General features: G+C 42.1%; 1 long non-coding RNA gene across 2 annotated transcripts in view; it reads right to left on the reverse strand.

Moving 5' to 3' along the window:
* Positions 1–1,938: 1,938 nt before the first annotated feature.
* Positions 1,939–13,434, reverse strand: part of LOC121133423 — a 38,840-nt gene continuing 27,344 nt past the window's right edge. For both annotated transcript variants that reach the window (XR_005870253.1, XR_005870252.1), the window contains exons 3-4: positions 11,868–11,948; positions 1,939–2,085 (exon numbers count right to left, since the gene is read on the reverse strand). This is a non-coding gene — a long non-coding RNA (uncharacterized LOC121133423). The remainder of the gene's footprint in view (positions 2,086–11,867; positions 11,949–13,434) is intronic.

The raw sequence follows: 13,434 nt of genomic DNA on the forward strand, positions 1-13,434 counted from the left end.
AACAGGACTTTCCCAACAGGGAGAGAGAGAGAGAGAGAGAGAGAGAGAGAGAGAGAGAGAGAGAGAGAGAGAGAGAGAGAGAGAGAGAGAAGATCAAATTGAATCCAGCTGCTCCATAGCCCATTCCCAGCATGCAATGAACTGGGCTCTGATCCACAACTTGATCACAGCCAGGCTGTGCTCTTTTTTCTTTCTCTTTCTTCTTTCTCCTTCTTTCTTTCTTTCTTTCTTTCTTTTCTTTCCTTTCTTTCTCTTTTATTTAACATAATTTCTTTATTGAATCTTTGCAAATTCCATATCATGCACCCTAATTCTTATCACCTCTCAGTCCCTCCATATCCCCCTGCAGTGCCCCCCAAGAAAATTTTAATAAATCAAACAAATCCTAAACAAACCAAGCACAAACAAAAACAAAACCCAGTAGCAGCAACAAAAACCTCTTCACTCCTTCATCTTTCCCATCACTCCAACACCTCTTCATTTTCCTGGTGGCTTTGGGAGTCACAGCATGTCACACAGTATACACTTTTGTCTAATCAGCTTTATTTGCAAGTGTTCATTGAATTGAGTCACTGGTCTGGTTCAAGTCCTCTGGTTTCTGGCACACTGTCATCACTGGATCCTCACCAGAACTCCTCTCAGATATCCTGCAGCACTTTCAAGTCATGGAGATTCTGTGTGTACCATTTCACAGGATCAGTCCCTATAGGGTCTCCAGAAAAACCTAGATGGAGTAAATGTTAGGGTGGGCCAACCCCAGGCCCAACTGTGGGCCTGGGATAGAGTTGAGCTGGCTAGTCCAGAACAATGAGGGATGGAGCTAGCCCATGCCACCAGGGTCAGTTTTCTCTTGGTGAGGGGTAGGGCATCTCTCCTGAGTGTGTGTGGGCCAGTTCTCCCACAAGAATCATGGCCAGCTCTCTTGCTTCAGTGTCTAGTGAGGGGCAGGGCCAGCTATCCCAGAGACAGAGAAGTGTGGAGCTGGTTCAGTGACCCTCTGATTTAATCACACACAGTTCCTATGGCTCCCTGAGGGACACAGGCCACAGGCATGAACACAGACCACAGCTGCAGCAGGACCATAGACCCAGACATAGATCCTCACCAGCAGCTTAGATCCAGATGACATCTTGGCTCTGAGTGGCAGCATAGGTCACTAAGATATAAGTGTCTCTGGCTGCAGCTTGATTCTCAGATACCAAAAAAGGCACAGGTTGTGGCCCAGACCGAGGGTTAGGCTTCTGTGTAATCTTTGGTGTCAACATAGACACAGCTGCTGCAGGATCAAGGACACAGACATAGTCCATGGCAGCAGCAGGGTGTTAATACCACCATTGCCCCGGATGGCAGTGCAGGCCTCTCAGATCTGCAAGGCCCCCAGCATGTTCCCAGATCTTGGGCAGTCACATGGCCTTCTATGGTAATAGGAACCACAGACATCAACACAGATCCTGGCTAGAGTATGGCCAGAGACCCAAACATAGCCCTCAACTACAGCTCTGGCTGGGTCATCACCATGGCAATGGGTAGCAGTACAGGCCACTCAGATCTGTAGAGCCCTGGCTGCAGCATGGCCCTTGGCCACTAACAGCGACAGATGACAGACCTAATTCCAGGCAACCACAGGGCCCTTGGTGGCAACATGAGCCACGAACTTCTACATAGACTCCTGCTGTGGTAGAGCCATGGATGCAGGCATGGCTCTAGGCTGCTGCCTTTCTAAATCAGATTCAAAAGTATGATACAGTGGGAAAAGGCATGGTCAGAGGATCAAGGCTGGACCTGCAAGACTGTCACCTGCCAGCTGTCTATCCTCAGTTCTGTCCTGCTCTGGGTCTTCAATACCCTTACTTGAAAGAACTCATTCACAGGCAGTGACCTAATTTGGAAGCAGTGAGACATTAGAAAGGAAGCAGATGAGAAAGGTAGAGTTGGAGTGGGGGAAGTTTCAAATTTGTTATCACCATAGGTGCCTACTGGTGGGACACGGGGAGGTAGCTTCCTGTGCAAGGACAACATCTGTCCCTTGAAGACAGACAAACTGGGGTAGTACAGACTTCAAATGCATCCATTCAATATCTGCACCTGGAAACAGAAGTCAGAAATTGGGTTAAACCAGAAGAAAATTTTCTTGGGAGCTGAGGCAAGAGTTACTTAGAACTTGGCAGGGTATGTGACCATGTGCCTCCCTCTGCAGGTGAGTTACTATCCGCAAAACTCAGTGTTCACCCCTGAAGGGGGCAGAATTTACTGTAAAAGTAAACTTTGCTCAAAGACTACTGTCACTTTATGGGGTGTGTTTCTTTTACAAATTATCACATACCACATTGACAGTGAAATCATATTTTCACTGAAATCACAGGACTCTCTTACATGCTTATCTACAGTGTCAAAAGTAGCTTCAGAGAAACAAAGAAGACAGACACAACCATCATATGTCTCCTGGTAGTTTCTCATCTAGGCTCCGGAATTCCATCAAACACAATGAGACCTCTACTCCATGACTAGACGAGCAGACATCAGCATCATATTCCTTTGACCATGAGTACAAGGATAGATCTCTGCTTTAAGAAGGGTTTTAGTGGAAAAATATAGACCTATCATGAGCTAGGGGGAGGCCGGATCCCGATTGCTTTGTTACCAGTAGTGTAACTCTAATAAATAACTTAATAACTCTGACGATCAATTTCTGCCTCTTCCTCTGGCCTTAGGTGTGGAAATTTTAACAGTTGCTGGTTTCTGATAAACAAATGTGGAGTTAAAGGAAAAGATAAAACAAGTACTCAGAAATAAGAAACATGGAAAGAAGCAGCATGATTCACAGCCAGATGAAACTCCAAGGCCAAATACTAATGGTGCTAGGAGGTTGGGTTTCCAGATAGGCAGCAGTTGCAGATGGGTGGGAATGAGATGAGGCAACATAGGACTGGCAAGCCTGGTATTATGACTATGCTTAGTGGCCAACAGATGGCAGAGAAGGAAAAGCAAGAAGTCCTCAGACTAGGTAAAAATAAGAACATTTAAAACACATTCCCCTAGAGCCTCCATCTTTCCTGTAGTACATTGTCCCCTGCAATTAATATGTCCAGGTCAGGTAACATGGGAGCCAGACTGTAACAAGATTCTTCCTGCCAGCCTGGTCCCAGAGTCACGTCAGTTCCAAATGAACATGCAGGACGCTATATTAATTGTGAATCTGTTGGCCATTTTCTATGATTTCTTGTTGGCTAGCTCTGACTTAATTATTAACCCCTAACTGCTAATCTGAGTATTTCCATGTGGTATTCTCTTACCGGAGGAGACAGGGTCCAGACCTCTTACTTCTTTCACATCCTACATGGTGACTGACTGTGCCTCTGTTTCCCAGAATCCTCCTCAACTCCTAGTGCCACATATCTTGCTTCTCTATTGACCAACAGTGCTTTATTTATCAACCAATAAGACAAACATATACACACAGGGCATTCTGTCATCACCGGGCAGTCTATAACATGAAACTAATGGTCCACCACCTGCACATGCCAGAAAGGAGTCTGTTGCTTCTTCCCTAAGAGCTGAACTTTACGTAGCATGGGCAATAATCACTCACCTAAACTATTGCCAAACACAATCATAGTCTTTTTGTTTGTTTTGCTGGTTTTTGTAGTTGTTGTTTGTTTGTTTGTTTGTTGTTTGAAACAGGGTTTCTCTATGTATCTCTATCTGTCTTGGAAAGACCTCTGTAGACCAGCCTGGCCTAAAACTCACAGAGATTCACCTGCTTCTGTCTTGGGGGTGCTGGCATTAAAGGCACCAGCTACTTGCCAGATAAAATCACATTTTTAAAAGATGTGTGTTAATTTGTGTTTCTATTGTTGGTTTCTGAAATAATTCTAATTTTACAGAAACGCTACAAGTTTAATAAAATTATTCTCAAGCCTTTGAGCCAGATGTAGTGGCAAGAGGTAAGAACACATAGAGAAGCTACATGTGCCTTGATTAACACATGCTCACTGCTTTTTAATGTTCCGTTACAGTCTTAACGCTACTCCCTGTGATGGTAAATTCTGATTATCATCCTGATGGATTTTTAAAGGTTCCCAGGAGAGTATTAGAGCTCACATCTGGGTGCATTGGTGAGAGAGTGTTGACAGGGTTTCACTAAGGAGGGAAGACCTACCTGAGTGTGGATGACACCTTTGCTAGTCCAAGCACCCAGGTGGAAGAAATCAGGAAAGAACAACAGAACAGCTAGTGTCAGCATTTTCCTCTCTGCCTCCTGGACTACAGGGCATAAGCAGGTCTGTTCCAACATTGCCCTCTCAATGATGAACTGAAACCAGGAACCAAATAAAACTTTCTTAAGTAGTTCTCAATTTTGGCAATATGAATGTACGACTGGTATTTTGCTTATAATTTTGCAGGGAAGAATGTGTGTGTGTGTGTGTGTGTGTGTGTGTGTGTGTGTGTGTGTGATAGAGAGAGAACATAATTTTTATATAATATTTTTGTACAAAATTTGAAAGTTATAGGCAGACATCAAATCCTTCAGTCTTGAATTTCATACTTCATCATAGATAGTGATCAGAGCATTGGATGTGTAATGGAATCATCTGGAAGACTTCCGAAATTTTGTTGTCTGGTTCCCATGTCCAAACATTCTAGTGTATTCTCTCTGAAGGGCTCTTCATGTGACGTTTAGTTTGAGAATCACGCTGCCTTAGGTATTTGATTCTCAGGGCCACTCAGGTGTTTCCTATGCTCTCCAGTGAATCTCCATGTGTAGCTGGGGCTGAGAATCACAGTGGAGCATCTGAAAGACTGGGACTCACATTTGACTGAAAGGGCAAGTTGGAGCTGCTCTGACTTCCTCAGTACACTGACAAGTATATAGCAGCCTAAGCCTAGCTTGCTGTTGGCTCCACACCCAATGAAACAGAACCCATATAGTTTATACCTAGATTACCCTGAAGGTAAGTAACTGGAGGGGGTCTTTTCCTTCTATTGGCCCCGGGAGCCACAGAGAAAATTGAACAGGTTACATTCAGGTTGCTCTGCCCTGTGTACATATCATCTACATGACAGACAAGCTATGGAGTAGCAACACTCTTTAGGATCTTGGGCATCACCAGGGACCTTCTGCATCATCACGTGGATTGTGACAAAACTTCATGTTCTTTAAATGCACCTGGAAGTGTGCCCAGCCCATGTCATGGTGTAGAGATATGCGATCTGTTAAATTTTAGACTGTGGACCATACATTCCCTGCTACAGCTACTCATTAGTCTTTTTAGCACAAGAGCCACATAGAAGGCAGGGATGAGTGACCTTGGATGTGTTTGTATTAGGTAGCAGGTCAGATGTGGCTGATGGGCCATAGCTTGTGGGCCTTCGTGCTAATGTGACAAGTAGAATGGAGAGAAAATGATACAGGTTCACATATCCTGGCTGGAGCACTTTCTGTTTTGTGACTTTGCACAAATTACTTGAGACCTTTATGCCTCACAAGTAAGACTAAAGAAAACTCTCCCACAGGTTGAAGTGACTTCAGAAAGTGGGATGCCAGCCTAAAGTGGGGAAGGCATTGAAAGGGTCATCCTCCTCCTCTCTTCCCTCCAACATCCTTTGGGGACAAGATCAATGAATGCCCTAGGGCACTGCAACAGAGACAGACCAAACAAGTTGCATTTCAAACAGCGGTTTCAGTTTCACTTTGGTCAAACTGCAGTGAAGACCCTCCCCAACTACTTAGTTAAATGATGGTAGTGTGTAGGTAACTATGGAAACCCAGGCTCAAGGCAGGAGAAGTCTATCAGCTTTGTTCTTGACCTGCATCCATGCCCTGTCCTCTTCTCTACAGCTCATCCCTTCTGCTAGGTGGAAGGTACCTGTGCCATAAGTCTCTTTTTCTAAGCTCAGGTCTGACTCAAACTTCCCTAAGGGTGAGAAGAAACTAGCAAGTGAAATGGTTTTGCTTACGATTTTGCAGTTTAGGCTAGAGAAAGAGGTAGTTCTAGTTAAAAGAGGAGATTTGCAAATACTTTTAACATGATTGTTCAACAGCTGAGACTGTTAAATAGGTCTTACACTGAGCATGGTCTGCTGGGCATGGTGACAGCAGTTAGGGAGGAGACTGAGGTGCCACTGACACAGGTACCTACTCAGAACTAATTATAGAAGCGGGCCTGTGCAGAGACTGATCGACACTTCTGCTAAGCAGCTTGGAAGTCAGCAAGAAAATATAATTATCTTATTTGTCGTGAAAGTGGTAACAGAAAGCTGATGGATGAACACATATGGAGAGCTACAAAAATACAGCCTAGCCAGGAGAATGAGATGCGGAGACATTGTCCTAGCGGTTCACTCTCATTGCTGTGGCTTGAATAGTTTTGTCTCTCTTCTGTCTCCTCCAGGCTTCATATGTATGGAGCCTGGCCCCTTTTAAAAATGATGAATTATTAGGAAACAGGGCTTAATGGGAGGTCCTTAGCTTAACTACACGCATACCTTTAACAGGACAATCTTAGGGTTTCTACTGCTGTGATAAAAACCATGACCAAAAGAAATTTAGGGTTTATTTCATCGTACATTTCCAGGTAATAGTTCATCACTAAGTGAAGTCAAGGCAGGAACTTGGAGGCAGGACCTGAAGCAGAAGCCATGGAGGAGCGCTGTTTAATGGCCTACTGGGTTTGCTTTCCTAGGTCCATTTCCCCAGGAGAGGCACCATCCAAAGTTAGTTGAACCCTCCCACATCAATTGTTAAACAAGAACACACTCTAGAGGCTTGCTCACAGGCACTTTGATGGAGGCATTTTCTCAGTTGAGGTTCCTCTCCAGATGATTCTAGTTTGTGTCAGGTTTCAATAGGAGCAAGCAGCCCAGGGATAAAGATGTTTCTTGGGAAGCCCTGCTAGTTCTTATTAAACAATTAATGGAAAAACTTGAACCTGTCCCTACCCATTGCCTCTCTCTGGCTTCATGTATGTGAACACCTGCTAACGCCATTGCCATGCAGCTGAGAAGACCTGAAATGAGCCAGTGTCAATACTATGCCCCTAGACTTCCGACACCAAATTAAATAAAATTCTATTCTTCATAGACAGCCTATATGTGCATATATAAGTATCTCCCGATAGTGGCAATTTTTGCAAAAGTAGCTTACAGTTCTTATGGGACTATACTAGTGTAAAAAGTCCTGGCAATTTCACTGAAATAAAACTTTAACTGTCTTTATTACACTCCAATCGCTAACTCATTTCTATTAAAGTGACCAAGAAAATGTAATGTAGATTCTATAGTCTTGTAAAGGGCAATAGTCCAGTTTTGGAACATGTGAGACCTAAGTAGTTGAGGTAAGGGGACAATGAACACATTTTATTGTTTATGAAGCAACAATGAACGTGGGGAATTAGTGGTATAAATTACAGCAGAATTTTTAGCTAAAGGGAGTACATAATAGAGGCAGGAGTTTAAAAACTGCCCTTGGATAGTTTCTATGTCAACTTAACACAGGCTAGACTCATTAATTGAGATAATGCCCCAGCCAGGTTCACCTTAGGGAATGCCTGCGGGGAATTTTCTTCATTAAAGTGGGAGGGTCATTCCATTGTGAGTGGTGTCAACACTGGAGAGGTGGCATGGGGATGTTTTAAAAAGCAGGCTGAACAAGGCATGAATGAGGAGCAAGGCAGCAAGCAGTATCCCTCCATGGCCTCTGCTTTGGTTCCTGCCTCAGTTTCCTGCCCTGACACACTGTGAGACAATTTCCCCAAGTTGCTTTTAATCATGGTGTTTTATCACAATACAAACTCTAAGTAGGCCACCTTGATTCAGGAAATGTACCGGAGTTGATGGTTCTCAGTTCCACACAAAAGTAAGACTTGGGCTTGGTTTATATGCTTTCCTGTCATATAAAACAGAAACAATAGGGCAGCAGGTCTCTGTCAGCTGTCGTTAGGGTCCATGCAAGACAGAGTGGTATAGCTGTGACATTTCCTTTATATTCCTCTACTTGAAAATAAAACAGATCAACTCAGTAGTTCAGCATCTCAAAGGAAAAGAAATAGAGTTAAGGAATTGGACAAATGTCTGCCTTTGTAATGAAAGTGTTCAGTGAGATTCCAGAAGTTACCAAATGCTTTTAGAAGTTACTACTCAGCCATAGGAAAACACATTCAGATAATAAACGTGACTGCAAATTAAAAAAATAAAAGCAGTATTCAAGCCATGATTAGGAAGTTGGATAGTGAAAAGTGCTGAGAAGCTGATAAAATCTGAACCAAAAGTTTTGTACCAGCACTTAGAGGAAAGTAGATGAAGAATACAGTCATAAATAAAATGACAACAGAAGGAAAATGATCCTGGAGACACTACATGCAAGATCAATGGATAGCAGGGGGAGAGTGCTGAACACAGGGAAAAACAAAGCAAAAAGGGCTTCAGTAAGCATTGTCTCTGTCGAAGAGAATTTTGAATTTTTTTCCAGGAAAATGAAATTTCAACAGGTCAGATGCCAGATGATAACAATAACAAATCCTGTCCAGCAGAAAATGATTACCTAGAGAGGGGGAAAACAAACAAACAAAACAACTTTCTTAGACTTGAATCTTTGTTCTTTAATACACTGAATACAAATGAAATTACCGTTTCTCTAAGATTTCAGAAGAAACGCCACCACACATCTTGAGGAGAAAAAATTCTGTACTGAGATGAACGAAACTGTAATATATTCATATAATCACTGGGATATTTTCTGAGCCAGTTGGATGGCTCAGGGGGAAAGTTACATGCTGAAATTCTGATAACCTAAGCTTGATCCCCAGAACCTACACTATCAAAGCAGAGAACCAATTCTGACAAGTTGTCCTTTGAACTCCAACACATGCCTGGACATACAAATAAACACACACACACACACACACACACACACACACACACACACACATTCATTTTCCTTGAACATGCTTCCTTTTAGAATAGAGTCTATAACCTAATTTTGAAATAGTGTTAATAATTAATGTGATTATTAGTAAAGGCAGTTTGGACTTAAAATTCCCAATTATCCTAACTAAAACTACTGAGAAGTGAAAGAAGCTAAGCATGGTGGTATATGACATTCATTCAAGCATTTGGGAGTCAGAGGCAGATGGATTTCTATTATTTCAAGGCCAGCCTGGTATATATAGCAAGTTCCAGGGCCAGGACTCTAGAGCCTTGAAAGAAGAAAAAGTAAAAAGATAACATATACACACATCCTTCATTTACAGCTGGCATTTATACTAGACAACAGTGGTGCTGTATTACATAGGGTTTTCTAGAGTAATAGAACAGGTGTGTGTGTGTGTGTGTGTGTGTGCATTATTATGAAGGAAATTCAGTAGAACAGCTTACAACCAGTAGAGGCTACATATTCAATAATGGCTGTCTACTAGCTAGAGAGGCTGAGAATCTGGCAGCATTGATTAGGAAGCAGAACCCTTCAGTAGTATTAATCTTGTGCTAAAGGCCTGAAAGACTTTCAGAGAATGATTGACAGTTTGTCTTCTTGGAACTTGAAGAGGTTAGATTCTGGATTCTGATACTAGTGTCTAGACAGATTTACTCAACAAGAAGGGAAGGCAGGCCGGCAAGCTGCTTTGTTTTTTCTCTAACTCCTTATGTCTGAATTGACCGAAGATGCTGTCTACTCTTGACATAGGTTGTTCCCCATCAGGTAACCCTTCCTGCAAAGAATCTCACAGACCTGCCCATATTCTTATTTTGGTTGATTCCAGATCTGGTTAAACATAACAAGTGTGATTGTCAATTACAAAAGAGGGATAAAGGGACTTTATGGTCTTGGTTTCCTTGTGACTTGATAGACAGACATATAAAAATACTAATTCTATGATATCCTGTAGAGGGAAGTCTTTTCCTTGTCAGCCGCTTTGGTTTTTTCCCCACCAGTTGCCTGGGCTCTGCCGCGTTGTAGTCCCCAAATAACACACAAGATGCTGTATTAATTATGAAGCTGTTGGCCTTGCTTGTTTCTTACTGGCTAGCTCTGACTTAAGTATTTAACCCATCTAAGTATTTCTCTTACAGGACGGACATCTTACTTCTCTGGCGGGCTACATGATGACTCCCTGTGTTTCTCCTACCCAGAGTCCTCCTGGACTCCTAGTCCCACCTATCTTGCTTCCCTATTGGCCAACAGTGCTTTATTGACATATACACAGGACTTCCGCATCAATATCCTTTTTTAAAAATAAAATTGTATTCAGGTTATAAATAATCTCATTTTACATATCAATCCCAGTTCCCTCTCCCTCCTATCCTCCCATGCCCCTCACCAACCCTGCATCCCATCCCCCATCCACTCCTCAGGGAGGGTGAAGTCTTCTATGGAGGATTATCAAAGTCTGTCACATCATTTGGGGGAGGGCCTAGGCCCTCTTTCTTGTATCTGGGCTGCAATAGTATCACTCCATGGGAAATGGGTTCCCAAAGTCCATTTGTGCACTAGGGACAAATACTGTTTCCTCTGTCAGAGGCCCCATAGACTACCCAGGCCTTGTTACTGGCACCTACATTGAGAGGGCATGGTTCAGTCCAATGCTGGCTTCCCAGCTTTACAACTGCAAGCTCTCTCTTCCCCAGGTCAGCAGTTTCTGTGGGTTACCCCAGCATGGTCTTGAGTCCTTTGCTCATCACTCCTTCCTCTCTACAACAGGATTATTCCAGGAGTTTGGCTCAGGGCTTAGCTATGGGTCTCCATTTCTGTTAACATTAGCTACTGGATGAAGGCTCTAGGATAGCATTTAAGGTAGTCATCAATCTCTTTATAGGGGAAGAGTATTTAAAGTAGTGGAAGCCATTATAGGTTTAAAGAGAAATCTGGAACTAGGAAATGTCCAAAGATCCACAAGGATGACCCCAGCTATGAATCTAAGCAATAGTGGGGAGGTTACTTTAATTCTATGATATCTAATAAATACATTTTTAACAGACTAGCAATAAAAACCTTTAGGATAAGATAAATGCTGGAAATTAGGAGATTAAAGACTTACAAGAACTAAAATAAAAAGGGAGAATATTAAAGTAAGCAGTATTTGGGGAAAATTAGAGCAGCCTTCAGTAGAAAATAAAAGTAGGATGGTTTCACTCTGTCTGATGTTTCTCCTAGGCCTCGTCCTCCAGCCAGCTGTCCTTGTTATATAACACAGGAGAGCCTAAACGCTCTACTGCAGGGATGGAGATAAATGACTCTGCCCTCAGCTGTCTTCTTCCTGTCAACACTGGTTTTCTAGCTCATCTCCTACCAGTCCCAAGGCTTCAGAACCTTTTAATAGCCTATGATTTTCATGTTTTATCTCTAGCCACAATGTTTTCCTGAATCCTTAACTTGTACATTCATCTACTAACATCCACAGGCTACTTGCCTCTGGATGGCTCACAGGCATCCTAAGCTGATGTGGACAAAACCCACACTCCCTTTGAGTTTGGTCAAATACCTCAGCACCTCACAGCAACCTATACTCTTGAAAGCAGAGAATCAAAGCCCAGAATGTTCTATGAGTCATAAGTTTGTGAGATGGAGAGAGAGAGAATCAAGGTACAGCAGAGACCCAGAGACACAAATTGTCAGGCAGTTCAAGCCCTCACTCACAAGCTGATGAATGCCCTTCATCTCTTAATCTCCTTGAGTTTTCTCCCTCACCCCACTATTGTGATATGAATGAGAAATGTTCCCACAGGCTCATGTGTTTGAGCACTTGGTCTCCAGAGGGTGGTGCTGTTTAAGGAGATTATGGAACTTTGGGGTATGGAGCCCTGCAGGAGGGTTTACAGCACTGGAGGTGAAGTTTATAGCCTTCTCCCACTACTGCTTCTTAGTCTCCACTTACTTTGTGCAGTTGAGGTGTGATTTCTCAGCTTCCTGCTCCTTATACCATGCCTGCCTTCCTCGCCATTTTGGATTTCTAGCCCTTTGGAAGAATAAGTCAAAATAAGTCATTTCTTCTATAAGAGTCTCTGGCTATGGCATTTTATCACAGACATAAAAAGTCACTGATGTAACCAGGTGTCCCATACTACTGCTCTGTTTTTGCTCCTTTCATGATCATGTAAGAACCCAAGTCACCTTCATCTTGGAAAAGATTGAGAAGACCAAGTGATGACTTTTGTCAAGATAGATACCTATCACATCTACTGTCAGAACAAACTGCAGTTAGGGAGAAATATAGCTTTAAACCTGCTATTTTAAACGAAAGTTTTTAGGTTAAAAACTTACTTAGATGAACTCCATTAGCAGCTAAAATATGTAAAATGTGGTTGACTGTAGTTTATTTCATAAGCTAATTTAGACTTTTGCGTTCTAGAAATCAATATGATAAGCAACATAATTCTTAGATTCTATCCCAATAACTGAGATTTGAGGCTAGAAAAGAACAAAGTAAAAAGAAACACTGCTACACACACCCTGCTTTTATTTATAGAGGACTTTTCAGGAGTACAACATGTCAGAAGTGAGATCAAATCCATAAATCCAGGTGTCTTCAACCCTCAAACCAAGAGCTCTCTAATAATAGTAATATTGCTTTTTCTAAATGTCTGCTGAGCTGGGCATACTGGTGCACATCTTTATTTCCCAACACTCCAGATGCAGAAGTGGGCTAATCCTTGTGAGTTCAAGGCCAGTCTACATAGAGAGTTCTGGGTCAGCCAGAGCTACACAGTAAAACCTTGTCTCAAAGAATATTTTGTTGCAAAATACTAGACTACAATTTTTCACCCATACATAAGATAAATGGTTAAACAATACCCAATGTGCTTTCAAAATCAATGTATATACTGTTCAATTGCATATTTCTGGTAATATCCATATTTATCAAATTCATATTTTAAATTGTTCAGCAGTTTGTCATGTTTCTCCCCAAAAATAGGCAAATATTTACACAGTAGAGAAACACAATTTCCCTTTTAGAAGCAGGTTACTATAGTTTGGAACCCAAATATTTCCTCCAAACCCATACATTTGAGATATGGTTCCCAGAATCGTGATATCAGGAAATTATGAGATTTAAAACAGGCTGGGCCAAATAGGAGCTTTTCATGTCACTGGGAGCCTTGTTTTGATGGAGACACAGGTCCTTTCTTTGTTTCTCATGTTTCCTGGTCATAAAGTGAAGTGATTTTCATGCTATGAAATTTGTCCCCCTCTTCTTTTACACAAGTCCAAATCCATGGTGTCATTTGACCTTATTCTGAATCTTCTAGAACTGTGAGGCAAAATTGCCTTTTTTTGTTTTATAAGTCAGCTGTTTTGGGTATTTGTTACAGTGTTAGAAATTATTTCAATAGTCTGGGGAACATCTTTTCACAATTATAAGTTAAATTCTGTACTACTTACTTAAGAATAAAAAGTTATCCCCCAATGTGAGCATCAAATTGATCCCTCTGTTTGGAAAACAT

Source organism: Mesocricetus auratus, unplaced genomic scaffold, assembly GCF_017639785.1.
Source record: "Mesocricetus auratus isolate SY011 unplaced genomic scaffold, BCM_Maur_2.0 Super-Scaffold_100022, whole genome shotgun sequence".
NCBI lineage: Eukaryota > Metazoa > Chordata > Mammalia > Rodentia > Cricetidae > Mesocricetus > Mesocricetus auratus.